The sequence below is a fragment of the Pleurodeles waltl genome, chromosome 8, assembly GCF_031143425.1.
Source record: "Pleurodeles waltl isolate 20211129_DDA chromosome 8, aPleWal1.hap1.20221129, whole genome shotgun sequence".
Classification (NCBI taxonomy): domain Eukaryota; kingdom Metazoa; phylum Chordata; class Amphibia; order Caudata; family Salamandridae; genus Pleurodeles; species Pleurodeles waltl.
The window spans coordinates 493,031,546-493,046,703 of NC_090447.1; positions in this window are offsets into that span (position 1 = coordinate 493,031,546).

Here is a 15,158-nt window from a genome sequence, read left to right on the forward strand (position 1 = left end):
CTCATCATGTCATAACATTGCAACTAACCTATCTAATGGATGCTGTTTCCCACCATTATGAGGCAAAGAAGAAAAAACTTTCATGGTTTGTGCAATCTGTATTTTGTAAATCACATTTCCCTTAACATACATTCTTTCCATTCAGCTAAATCATAAAGAAACAGATCCTGTGATTTGAAATTGAACATTTCATTCATTCTATGACATTATGAACATGTGAAGGTTGAAAAGAATATAGGGCCTCATTCTCACCCTGGCGGTAATTACCGCCAGGGCGGAGGTCGGCGGTAGCACCGGCAACAGGCTGGCGGTGCTCCGCCGGGCATTCTGACCGCGGCGGTACAGCCGCGGCCAGAAGCGGAAAGCCGGCGGGCTACCGCCGACTTTCCGCTGCCCGTCTGAATCCTCCATGGCGGCGGAGCGCGCTCCGCCGCCATGGGGATTCAGACACCCCCTACCGCCATCCTGTTCATGGCGGCTCTCCCGCCATGAACAGGATGGCGGTAGGGGGTGCCGCGGGGCCCCCGTAAGAGGGCCCCAAAAAGTATTTCAGTGTCTGCCCAGCAGACTTGGGCCTTGGAATGGTGAGGGCTCTTTTTGGTGATATAAAAATGACCAGAAGAATTAAGTGGATAGGAAACAGTAAGAAAGCGCTGGTGGGAGACTGTGTGGTCCTCTCTTTTGGCTCACCAAACCTAGTGAATGGAATCATTCATGATTTGGGAGCCAGACAAGTTACTTCACCAGGAATTTCGTTACTACCCCTGGGTTATTTCTATCAAAGACCAGCGGGGTATAACCCCATCTATCCACAACGAGTCGAAGCACCTTTATCCAGTCCAAATGTATTCACACGGTGCAATAGATTCTATCCCCTTACAACTTTGGAAGATATAGATTGACTCGATAAGAATCAGTCAGTTCCCTCTGATGAAGTAGCCCAGATAGTACACACATCAGGGTCGGACTTACAAAAGGAAGGTATACCGTATACAACGGCTCCTATAAGGAACAAGATACTACCCCACCTAAGCCAGAGCAATGTTCCTAGAAATATACCTTACTCAATTCGCGGCGATACACCCCCCCACTCCCCAAAGGACCAGTACTGTAATTTTAAACAGAAATCGGAAATAGCCTTATTATTCTGGAACATTGCAGGTCTAGCTAATAAGATAGGCAATGAGACCTGGGCAAACTTTATAGAATATTATTCATGTATTTGCCTGCAAGAGACGTGGCTTTTAAGTCCTGTCCACGTAAACGGCTATAAAACATTTCATACTCCTGCCGAGCAGTCTAGGTATGGTAGACCTAAAGGGGGATTGTGCACATATATTTCCAACAAGCTATCCTTACAGAATCTAGAGATGCAATTTATGGGTCCGTTTTACCAAATGATAGAGAGTAACCTGGACCAGAAGACTCATTTAGTCATTATAAATTTTTATAACAATGTCGCTCCAGGAGAATTTTCTAACATTTTAATGGAAATGGGAAATGACCTAAAAAAATATGTGGAAAAAACAACTGCGAGACTTTGCTGATTTGGGGTGGTGATTTTAACTTCCATCCTTGTAAAGAAATTTCTGATAAGATATGTGGCTGGGACTCGGAAGGCGTAGGTGTTAGGCTTCACTTCTCTCATAATACTCAAGGAGATGAAATGAATCTATTGGCCCAAACTTATAACCTATCCTTTGTAAATGAACTATATTTGGACGAATCACAGTTTAAACCAACGTATAATGGAAGGGGCGCAAATACTGTGATCGATTACGTTTTAATGTCAACTCACTTTTCACACTACCTCACAAATTATACCTTGCACGACATCGCAATTAGCGACCACTATCCCCAGAGTCTGAATCTCTTACTATCCCCCCTTATAGCAGCTAGGGAGGATAGGATTACACTGGTAGACGATATTGAATTAGTGCCGTGCAATGGATACACTATGAAGTGGTCACAGACAGATCCCAAGTCTTTGTTGAAACAGTTAATATGTCACTGTAAACACGCTTTCGCAGACTGTCTAAGAGAGAACCCAGAACCAGGGCGATGTTTAAGTGCGTTTACGTTGATTACCCAAAACCATAAAAGAAGCCCTCACCATTAGAAGTAGTAAGATAGGGAAAAAAAGGACGGGCGGATGGTTTGACCATAACTGTACACAAGCACATAAGAGATTGAAAAAGGCTCTAAGTGCCACAAAAAGGTGCTTAATTGATATATTTAAATGTAGGCAGGAATATAAGACAGCAATGAAGGAAAGGAAACTGATCATGAAAACAACCTTGTGGGGAACTCTTCACATAGCAAGTCGTATGAAAGATAATATCCTCTTCTGGCAGACAATAAACTCCCCCGTGTTAGGGGATAGAGACATCCCTAGGATGGAAATTGCGATTTCCGAAGAGGACTGGGTTGCACATTTCTCTAAAATATATTCATTGACTAGCGATATAAAGTCAATAGATCCCACACATGATCAAGACCTACAGGAAGGTCCGCGCTTGGTCATTACCCCCCAATTCAGTCTTCAGGAGGTAAAGGAAGCTATAATATTAAGTAAATCAGGGAAAGCGCTGGGCCCTGACGGTGTTCCGATTGACGTATTTAAGGCCAATATTGAGCTGTGGGGGCCTGTACTGATGCAGACATTGAGGGCTATCTGCATATGCGGACCTCTACCATCTTGGAGAGATTCCAATATATAAAAAGGGTGATCGCCTTAATCCAGCCTGCTACAGGCCAATCTCCCTGCTGGATACAACAAGAATAATTCTGAACAGGCTGCAATCATGGGCGGAAGAAAAGAACGTCTTATCCCCTGTCCAGTATGGATTTCGGAAAGGAATCGGAACAGTGGAGCAAAGCCTAAATTTAAGTCTTATTATTGGAAAGTACACTAAGATTAGAGCAGGCAATCTGTACCTGGCCTTTATCGATTTATCATCGGCTTTCGACTGTGTAATTCATGATAAATTATGGGATATTTTAAATAGCATGGGGGTAGAACCGGCCATAATTCAATTTATATGTGAAATGTACACAGGGTGCAGAGAAAGAGTGAGGTATGGGTTAAAAGGGGAATGTACTCGCCCCTTTGGTCTATACAGAGGAGTGCGCCAAGGCTGCGTTCTTGCTCCGTTCCTGTTCTCAATGTATATAAATAACTTAGAAAAAGAACTGGCTACTAAGTGCAAAGATCTACCCCAAATAAACAACCGAGCTGTTCCGGCATTACTTTACGCAGACGACGCAGTATTAATGGCCAGGACCCCAATAGCTCTCCAAAAACTCCTAACAACTTGCATTGTATATATGTCACAGCTGGGTCTTACTGTCAATCGCTCCAAAACCTTTATTATGAACTGTGGAGGGAAGCGTGGCAAGACTTACAACACTACTATTGCGGAAGGGAGGGTCGAAACCGCGCAAACATTTTCTTACCTGGGCATAATGTTCGATAAATAGGGTTCTTGGGCCAACTGTAGGAAGACGAAAAGAGTGTACCTGATCAAAACAACAATGGCATTAAGGCTTTTCTCCAAAAGGCTTGGGGGGATTACCCCGCCGAACATGATAAAGATTTATAAAGCCAAGTGCATTCCGGCCGTCATGTATGGGGCGGGAATTTGGGGATATACAAACTGTGACTTGGTACAGATGGTGGAAAATGACTTCTTAAGACATTTGCTGAGGGTACCGAATGGCACTTCATCATATGTCATTCACTCGGAACTGGGGGTCCCCTTTATTGCAGACCAGATAAAGATCCAGCCATTATTATTATGGCATAAGGTTTGGACTTCGCAATATACCGGATTAAACAAGGCCATCTTGATTGATTGCATGGAGTCATTACATACAGCGAGGGTACCATGGTTAAAATATATTATGACCTTTTTTGAAAATATGGGCAATAAAGTCTATTATACAAACCCAGCCTCGCTGGGGAAAATATCTAGGAAGGACTTGAGTGTTCTGGCATTAAAGTATCTAGAAGATACACGTTGGGGGGCTGAATTTAAAAAAAACACTGTCATTCACAACCAAATCATTCTGACGGCTGAGGGCATGCAGCCGTACTTGGCAAATGTGGTAATCCTTCGCCATCGCTTTGTTCTTACCAGATTAAGGTTAGATACATTTCATCGTTTAGTTTCATTTCCAACTATGAACGATTGGTCTACCACGCTAAAGGCATGCCCCTGTGATGCAAAGACACCTCAATAAACAATTCATGTGGTTTTATTCTGTAAATTTTACGGCAATCAGAGGAAGCGCCTATTAGTGCCACTTTTAAGGTCAATCAATCTGCCCCAGTGTCGTACAGCGTATGCCTACCTTCAGTCTCTATCCTCCTTAGAGATGTGTGGTACTTTGGCCAAATTTTTATGTTCTGTATTAAAGATAAGAAAGTCTATGGGGGTGGTGATGTAATTGTAATTTTACTGTGATTGGGATTTTATTGATACACCAGACAGTCCGTTGTGGTTTGTTTTATTCTTTTACTACTTAATTTATTCAATTTTATTATTATATATTGAAATGTATTATAATTTGATACTTTTATGACTTGTTGAAAGTCGAATAAAGTTTGTATATCTATCTATCTCTGAACCTTGGCCCCATGGAGATGATTCACCCTAAAAGTGGAACACTGATACACTTATTTAAATGCTATCACCACCCCTCCTGCTCTCTTGTTTGGCCTGCCCAGATACCAACATTTTAACCTAAGGGAATAGCAGATTCAATATCAGGAATGGAGGAATTACTAAGCAATGTTTCAGCCATTAAAAAAATGTCAGGTTTCTCGTCACATAAAATATTAAAAATGTGAGCACCATAAATTTGGAAAGAGCAAACGTTGATTAACAAATTAGAAATAGAAGGTGACTCAATATGCTGACTAAAAAGCATTCTTCACCTCTGCACTTTGGAACTCCCACTAGATAGGAGATAAAAAGGAGTAAAACATAAGAAAACTACTAATATGAAAAACAAAATTGAGTGCCAGTGATGAGGTTGCCACAGACAGCATATCTGGTGCTGGTCACGACTGGGATGTGGACGGATGCAGATAAACTTGCCTTTGGTGCGCCTATGGGCATGCTAGTGGCGCTTCCACTCTGCAGCCATACTTTTATTTGGTGATGACATAATCTCCTCAGGCGACTTGAGCTTGGACAAACCAAAATGGCACTTCTAGCCATCCTCGAGGAGGAAAAATGGCCTCCAGGAGCACTTCCAAAAAAGACAAACAGCAAGGCAAACCACACAAGTCACTGAAAGGGGAGTTCTTACTCCCCACCCTGCATACACACACAGCCCACTCAAACAGAAGGATACAATGCAAAAAGTGCGGAAAAATCTATTCACAATCCCACAAAGGAAGTCAGTGAGCAGTAATTCAATTAAGGTGACAGTTTGATAGGAGGTAAATCTGTATTTCACTTTAAACCATGAAAACTAGCATATAAATTCAAAGTCTTGCAATGCCATTTGTGGCATCTTCAGCAATGGCTCAGGAGTGACAGCGTTTAAAGTTGGAAGCAAGGGACCTGCCTTCACCCATACATATATGTTAAAGACAACCCCCTACAATAAAGGTATTTGAGGCTATAGACTGGAGCCGTGTCTGTGTCATACTCATCTAAGTCCACTTCGACTAGTGGAAAGGCCACTGCATCCAGGGGGCCTGAGTCAATACCGAAATTACCCAAATAGTAGAAGAAAAAAATCAAATGTTGATTGGAAGACTTGAGGGTCTTCATCTTCTATTTGTAGACCCAAAGGCATGGGAGAACGTACAAGGTAGGGTTGCCCAGAAATGCTGGATAGAAAAGAGAGGAAGGCAAGATTTTGATTTGTCTTGTCAAGAAAAAACAAGATCTTGAGGCCAGAGATATACTCTGCTTGAAGAGAGATTTTCCAGTCCAGACAAACATATTAAGACTTTCTGAGATATCCCTGGGGACTTTGATTCACGACCCTAATTCCCCACCAGGTGAATGATCTAAGAAAAATTAACTGGTGAAATACTATTCAGCACATCAGCCCAAAAAGACAGCATGCTGTCTGATCCTCAGGCAAGTATTTTGAAGGCATAAGAGCCATTGAAATGCTCCAAGGTACTGGTATAACCTTTGCTTGCTGGCAAGGTCTGCCTGCCAGCACGGCTGCAATGAGCATGCCAGTCTTCCTGGCTGGATTTCATCTCAATAACATCATGTAAAGATTCAGACATCATCTTGACATTCCAGGCACATATGGGCAAGACGGAAGAAGAGAAAAACGAAAAAGCTTCACAATGGAAGATAGCAGAAAGCTGCAAGAGTGAGCTCCTTTAAATGGATTGAAGAGGCCCGAGATGGCTTCAGGATTATGCTGCCTCGGTATTCCGTGTTCGCACATTTAATTGCACTAGCCGCATGTTTAAGAGGAGAACTTTGGGCACCGGCACGTTTTTATTTACAAATTACGCACTGAGAGCGCCAACGTTTAAGGGACACTGGGGTTCAGTCCACAGAAATATTTCGGCGGAGGGGGTCCACACTGAGGCACTTCAAATTGCACCAAAGCCTGTGCTCAGCTCTAGCATAGACGTTTTATTCGTGCCTGATACATTGAGACCACAGGAGTAGTGTGGGTTGAGGAGGTTCCATATTGTATGACCCACACACCAACGGGGGACTTTAAGGTTTTTGTAAACCTCCATTGCTAGAGTGTGAGAGTGTACTAATTAGCACGGGAACCTTCACAACTCCATTTAAATGCAATCCCCACCCTTACCCCACATCATCGATTAACCATTGGTTAATTTATACAATAAAGGCCTAAAATCGCAAACTGAAACTTGACTTCATTAAATTTTAAGCTAGATCCCATGTGGCCGATTGTCAGGTGTGATTCCTCCAGCCAATCTGGGTTTTTCAAGTTACAAGTCGCAATCTGGAAATTATAGCCATTTTAACCTTGGAAATAAAGGCTGAAAATCCGGATTTGCAGTCTCACTGCCTCAAAAGTCAGGATAGCTGAGGGAGCAAGCATGACGTGCAATTTGGAAGCTATGTTTCTTTTTTTTAATTGCTACGTACTTCAATCTTTGTTAAATACTACTACTGTTGTGTTCCATGTTTCCCTATGTTTCGGAAGTGGATGGTTCCATTCGCGTTATGCATGAAAACCTGGGTTGATTATGCCATTGATTTGACTTACCAATAGTTAAGCATCACTAAGGGGCAAGAAAGTTAAGGTATGACGGTGGCAGCAGTTGTACAACATTTTCTAACAAAACACAAACAGTAGGTACAGATGGCTAGGTCTAATCAATTTGTTTTTCATTCTTTGGTTTGTGGGAGTGATTAGTAGTGCAAATCCGTGAAATTTCAAGTATCCGTTTTTGTCTGCCACAGATGAAAAATAAGGTGTGAGGCCGAAAACAAACTGCAAATGAACTGTGAACACAGTATTTAATGTCCAATACGTGAAGTCGTCCCGTTTCACGTGGTTCTCAGTGGATGGAACATGTTCTACTGCTAAAGTGAAACACACCAAACTGCACAAGCTAGATACAACACCTATTTCTACGATTCTCCTGAAGAGTTAATTTAGACATATGTACACCCCTTTCCCGCTCTACAGACAGAAAATACATATTAGTGACATTCACCCATTTTGTATTTTGGTGAAATGTTTTTCCCACCTCAAAATAGAATTCTAGGGATACTCCATAAAATCTACTAGAGCTCTGTCAGGCCTCCAATTTGTACAATTCTTCATAATTCCGATGGGTCTGGTAACTACTGTCACCTGCCTCATCAGAATTAGGATGCCACTCATGATGAAGGCCTGAGAGACAGCAGTGAGAGCTCAGGAGGCATGGTGCGAGGGGGGGGACGGTGGGGGGGGGGGGGGGGGGCAGTGCCTGAGCAGATGGGACAGGAAGCAGAGATGGGGGCGTATTTCCAAAGTGAGAGGATTTAACCAGAAGGACTGTATAGCAGAGGGCAGTCTGTGGAATGAAAGATCAGTGTGTGAGCCAAAGGGGAATGGAGCAGAGAGGGCAGTGAGCATTCAGAAGTGGCAGTGAGAATCAGATGGGGCAAAGGGCAGATTGTCAGTGTGTTGAGGAGAGGATACAGGGAGCAGTGGGTCAGTTTGTGAGCTGAAGTGTTAGGGGCATAACAGGGCAGTGTATGAGCCCAGGGGGTCAGAGGGCGATGAGGGCTCAGAGGGTAGGGATCAGAGTCGGAATTGAGGGGCATATGTACCAACGCATTTTCCCATTGACACAGAATGGGTAAAACCCTTTGATACATCTGGCCCTGAGTGAGCAGAAAGGACAGGGAGCGGAGGGAGGGCAGTGAGGCTTCAAAGAGTGTAGGGAGCAGAGAAGCAGTATGTGAGTAGATGGGACAGGAAGCAAAGAGGGCAGCATAAGAGCAGAGGGGGCTGGAAGCAGTTAATGGTCCTGCGGGCTGGATGCAGAGGGCAAGTGTGTGAGCAGAAGATGCAAGGAGCAGAAAGGGCAGTGGTTGCTCAGCGAAGGCAGTGGGAGTTCTGATGAAAAGGGAGCAGAGGATCTAGGGAGCAGAGAGTAAGTGAGTGAGTAGAGGTGCAGAGAGGGCAATGTGTGTACAAATGAAACAGGGGGGACAGCGTGTGTGAGCAAGACTCGAAGCAGAGATGGCAGTGAATGTTCTAAGAGGGCAAGGAGCAGAGTCGCCCTTTTATGAGTGGAAAGGGTAAGTACGAGGCCCAGAGGTGGCAGTGTATGTATAGAGGTGGCAGGAGCAGAGAATTGACAATGGCATTAACAGCATTGTTCAATGTTAAATTGGATCACACTGCTTCCATTTCATAAGTGGATAAGTCACTGCACTCCTGTATCATCTTCAATACTTCCCAACTTAGATTTAACATTAGGTCAAGTTACCCCAACCCACCAACAATTGTGTGAACATTGCTCCTGTAGTGGTAACTCAGAATAGCCTTTCCACTGTGGCAGGATATTGATGTAAATCATAACGTCTGTGCAATTGCTAATTACCAGTGATCTCTAAAATGTAAATACCCCAAAGAATCATAAGGCCCTAGTGCAGACCCTGAGAGTTAAGTGAATTTGGGGAACTTTTCAAAAGCCTGAAAGTACTGAATATTTGTTTCATTTTTTATAACAGTTCTCAAACTTTCCCGCACATTGTCCCGGTATTATATTTCAGAATAATGCAGAGAGGGCTGAGTGTTTCCGACATTTATAATTGTCATATCCATATCTAAGTGAAAGTGAATGTGAAAACGCAGGGAAGCATCTAGTTCTGCCTTTTACAGTGGTATGATGACGAACAGGATAATTTATTCAGCAGCTGGATGGAACAGTATGCTGGCGCCGCTCTCATCTGGCAGCAGTAGGGCAAGGACAAGCTACTGTAAAGTCCATTAGTCAAGAGATTACGTCATGGGCGCAGTACAGGGAACAGATGTGGAAGATGCTCTGGCCCATATTTAAACTTTTTGACGCTAAACTGCGCTAACGCAGTTTAGCGTCAAAAAATTTAGCGCCGTCTAACGCCATTCTGAAGCGCCATGCGGGCGCCGTATTTATGGAATGGCGTTAGCCGGCGCAAGCAGACCGGCGCTGCCTGGTGTGCGTGGAAAAAAACCACGTAGACCAGGCAGCGCCGGCGTAGGGGGAAAATGGCGCTAGGGCGTCTTAAAATGGCGCAAGTCGGGTTGACGCTAAAAAATCGTCTTAACCCGATTTGCGCCATTTTTTCGACGCCCAGACAGGAGTCATGCCCCCTTGCCCAATGGCCATGCCCAGGGGACTTATGTCCCCTGGGCATGGTCATTGGGCATAGTGGCATGTAGGGGGGCACAAATAAGGCCCCCCTATGCCACCCAAAAAAAAAAAAATATATAAAAAATTATACTTACGTGAACTTACCTGAATGTCCCTGGGGTGGGTCCCTCCATCCTTGGGTGTCCTCCTGGGGTGGGCAGGGGTGGCAGGGGGGGTCCCTGGGGGCAGGGGAGGGCACCTGTGGGCTCATTTTGAGCCCACAGGCCCCTTAACGCCTACCCTGACCCAGGCGTTAAAAAGTGGCGCAAATGCGGGGTTTTTTGACCCGCCACCTCCCGGGCGTGATTTTTGCCCGGGAGTATAAATACGACGCATTTGCGTCGCCGTCATTTTTTTAGACGGGAACGCCTTCCTTGCATCTCATTAACGCAAGGAAGGCGTTCACGCTAAAAAATGACGCTCTTTGCCCATACTTTGGCACTAGACGCGTCTAACGCCAAAGTATAAATATGGCGTTAGTTTTGCGCCGAATTTGCGTCGAAAAAAACGACGCAAATTCGGCGCAAACGGAGTATAAATACGGGCCTCTGTTTCTGAGTGCATCATGATTGATTTAAGAAATTTTACACTTATTAAAAATCTTTCCGACTGAAAAGACAAGCAAATTACAGCCCAACTTCAAGTTGGCTTCGGCGTTTATATTTTGCTTTTATTTGTTTTATGTTATGTTATTTCAACCTCGAGACATAATACTGCTCTATTATATATGTGTTCCCAGCGCTCTTGAAATTACTTTTCCTTCCGTGAAGCACAAGCCCCCGAAGACAACCTCGTGTTCCTGTGAAATGTGTACATCTCCCTGTTCGGTTGCCGGTTATGACGAGTTTTTCTGTTTTCAGTGAAAAGGAGAACATCTGAAACAATTAATTTCTGATGAGCCGTGTACTGTCGGAAAAGCTAGAAGTAAGCAGAAAAACATTTTTCAGGACGAAAAACTGTGTGCCATATAGGAACATAATGGAGCTAAGAGGTGGTATTTTATTAGATACATGCAGATCAAAATAGAAAATATACGACTGTACAAATTATTAACTCAAGTATCTCCCGAAATGCAAAGCGCATCATTGCGAATTAAATCAACGACAAACACTTGGTTAATCATAGCCGTTCGTGGAGGTGTTATCGAAACAGAGAGGCACATATTTATTATTTCATGCAACATGCTGCAGCAAGCACTGAGTTGGGTGAAAAAGAATGAGCATAAAATGCATCATATTTACAAAGATATGGAAGATTTTTGCTCTGTCCTTTTGCTTGCGCATTGTTTGCTGCTTAACACCAAGGCAGGCACCCTTGCACCACAGTGTCTGCATTGCTGGCAGGATTGTTTTGTGCTGGAAGTGACACATTCCTGAACAAAACCAATCCCTGGATTCTTATTCCTCCTTCTATGTGTGATGCAGAATGCAGCACACATGGAAAAAGGAAGCAGAAAAGAGAAATAAAGAGATTTCTCCTCGTTACTCCTCAGCCCTGTGGAGTAGGCACACCATTTTAGTGCAAATCTAGGTTTAGCAGCCTGTAAATCTGTTTTGCATCAAAATACATGGGCATCTGCATAGGAACACCCATGATGCACCCACGTAACACCTATTCAACTGAAAGTAACTCAAAGCAGCACTATGCTCTGCATTCCATTACTTTGTATTTACTAAACCATGCAAAGCAACAGAAAGTGGGTTTACATGGCTTAGTAAATGCCAAAAATTATTTGCATTGGGGCTGTGCCACAAAGTGATCCAATCATGGTGCAAAATAATAGCATTTTTGGGCCAGAATGTCTTCAGATGTCTTCTCAAGAACAAAAATGTCCTTAATTTTTCTGACTTCAGAAGGCACTCCGCCACATAACACCTGGCATGTTCAGAGAGAGATCTATTGATGGTTATGTAGGAAAATTGACAGAAAGACAACGCTTTTGAGATGACGCTGATGTCTAAAACACATACTCTTGGCTTCCATGGAGAACCAGGTTTAGACTGGGGGGCCTATTTACTACTTTCTGATACAAGGCAGTGCAGCTAGTCACTTTTCTGTTCTGCCCTGCATCAAGAAAAGGGCAGGAATTTGCCGTACATATGATATACGGAGCATTCCTGTCCTCTTCCACTGGGCTGGTGCCTAACTGGCTGCCTTACACCAGCACAGACACCCTTGCACCATGGTGCAAGAGTGTCTGCATTGTAGGAATGATTGTTTTTGTGCAGGAAGGGAAACCTTCCTGTTCAAAAACACTCTATGGAGGTGTTTTCCTCCTACGTGTGCTTCAGGATGCTGCACACGGAGAAAGAGGAAACAATTAGGAGAAATACAGTTAGTTCTACTTGTTACATCCCCCACACCTCCGGGGAGGTGAAGGCTTTTGCTGCATTCCCAGGTTTCCAAATCCTTGTAAATTTTGGAATACATCAAAATCCATGGGTGTTGCATGGGAACACCTACCGCAATGCCCATGGAACACCTCTTTCACACAGAGTAAGGCAATACAGCAACTTGTGCTGTGTTGCTTACTCCATATCTAACACAGCAGCGGCACCTATTTTTGAAGGGAGGCCCTTATTTTTCTGCCTCAAGCATTTACTGCAAGCAAAAAACACATTTGGGAAAGACAGAGGAAGAGAAAAACAAAAAAGCGTCACAAAGGGGAAAAGCAGAAAGCTGCAAGAGTGAACCGAAGGGCCAGGGAATGGCTTTAAATGGATTGAAGAGGCCTGCAATGGCTTCAGAATTACGCTGCATCAGTATTCTGTGTTCGCACATTTAATTGAAGCAGCCACATGTTTAAGAGCAGGGCTTTGGGTAGGGCACATTTTTATTTACAAATTAAGCTCCTATCTGAAAGGCCATGAAAAGCTGCTCAAAGTGGCTTTGCATGGCCTTGTAGATATGGGTCTTCAGCCTGCGCCGCGAGTGTGTCACAAAAAGTGATGACTGGCAGCACAAGCCACTTGTAAATATGTCCTATAGTGTTGTCAATTGTAGCTAACCAAAGCACTTAATTAAACACAGCACTCAAGAGCCAAGAAGGATGTAGAAAGTGTATCCAAAACTATGTGCATACAGCCTCTGGATCAGAGTGGGGCAGACTTAGGCACACCCAGGTTTAGTCAATCATCCCTGATGCTTTAAATCCACTGTTCCTTTTTACGACACTGGGAAACTGAGACCGCTATTACCTTTTGTATTTCCTGTCACTTCCTTGCACCAAAAACAGTATTCTTCCAATTCTGTTCTCACTCATGGTAGAACTGACCACTAATTATCTATACCCCACAGTAACTACAACACAATGATACAGGCATATGTGTCTTCACTTTCTTCACTTTGGCCCCAATTCTAGTCTCTCTTCCTGGCTGCTTCCCTACCATTCACTGTCCCACCCTTTTCCAGGTCCCATTTACTTTTCCTGGTGTACCCATTTCTTCCCACCCTCCACACTAGACATCAATGTCACTCTCTTTTGCACCACAATGGTAGTAACCACATCAGTTGAACAAATCTGAGAATAAAGGTTTTAACCTTTAAAGATAAAATATCTGGGAAAGCTGGCTGGCTGATGGCACTTCCTTTCTGCTAATGGAAGGCATGTAAGCATATTATGCATGGTCATTCTAAAACCATCTATTGAAGAGTACATTAATGAAGGTAAGACCAAGGTACTTGCTTTCAGCATTTTGAATCTTATGTAAATATGTGTTAACAAGCAGCTAGTGATGAGTAAGGATTATATGGTACCTCACAGCTCAGATTTCTGTAGACAGAATTGACTAAGGAATCATATGTTGCATGGTATTGCAGGCATGATTTGACATCTTTGCTTTATACTGAACTCCTTCAAACTGAATTTGTTGTGTAGACAACCTGTGTAGAGTTATTTCATTCAACATCAATAGTCAGTATGGTTCTGATGACTTAGAAAGGATGGGACATTCACCACACTTGGTAAATGTGAGATTGCAGGGATTGGAAATTACCAAGTGATGAGGAATTACAAGCAAGATATGTGTTTCTGTACCAGATAAATGTATAACGATTTGTTACATGTTCTTGTACCGTAAACTTTGTCAGGTTTGACCTTCTGAAAATTATCAGGGGAAAATGGTTGGTTTGCAGTGATTAATGTAAATCTCAGAATGCCAATTCTTTCACAAACAATTGTTATTTCAGACATCGGAGTTGAACACTTTAGTGGAAGTCAAGTTCTGCACTACGTTTTCTGCATCATATGAAGCAAATTCTCAAATGAGCTGTAAAAGAAACTACAGTACCTACTAAAACCTAAAATGTAATCTGCAGGGTCTTTAGGAGCCTAGGAACTTGTAATTGAATATAATGTCTTCCAATTGTTGGTAGATCTGGTGGAAGTTTTCATTAGACCTTGAAAAGGGTGCAGCACCAAGGGATGATCATTTGGTAAACCAATCCTCAACTTTCCTGTGCTTTGTATATGTAGATGACTACCCTGACTTGCATGAGTAGACTTACTTTTAGCTAGTTAATATTTAGGAGAATGTCTGTTTTTAAAAACACTGAATTTTGAATCATAGGTGGATCGAAACACATTTTGAAAATACTGTGCCAACCAAAGAGCTCAAATTACGAAGGTGCAGAGAGTACCTATTTAAGGGGCTTATTTATATTTTGGTAAACCAACTGCATTATGGCAGGTGTGGAACCAGCTATTGCTGGCAAATCAAATCTAGAGTTGTCTGCTATTTTGTTTCACACTATTCCCCCAAATGTATTCCGTTAAGAGGATAAAGGATCACACAGCAATGACAAGTCCACTACATAAGTGTTCCTATTGTCTACTCCTTAGTTAAAATGCTACAAGTACCACTCCTTAGTTAAAATGCTGCAAGCACAGCTCCCAGTTCATAAATCCTGTTCAAAGTTCTATTCCCACTATTTATGTCCTTAGGACATTCTCTTGCTCTCACACACATAATTCATATGACAATAATCAACCTCCCACCAGTTCAAATAGTAACACGTAATGTTTCACATATGCAACTTCCAAAAGTTCAGATAACATATGTAGCACATCTTCTCCCTAAAAATTAAAACAATAAAAGTAACAATTAAAAAATAGTTCCATTGTGTAATCACTAAATGCAGACAAGTAATTATAAGTAATTACCGGACATAGGGCCATATGTACGAACACTTTTTCCCATAGACACAGAATGGGTAAAAACCTTTGCTACATCTGGCCCATAGTTCTTGAACCTTACAGCCAGTATGCATACTCTACTACTTATTCATTCACTATTGACATCAG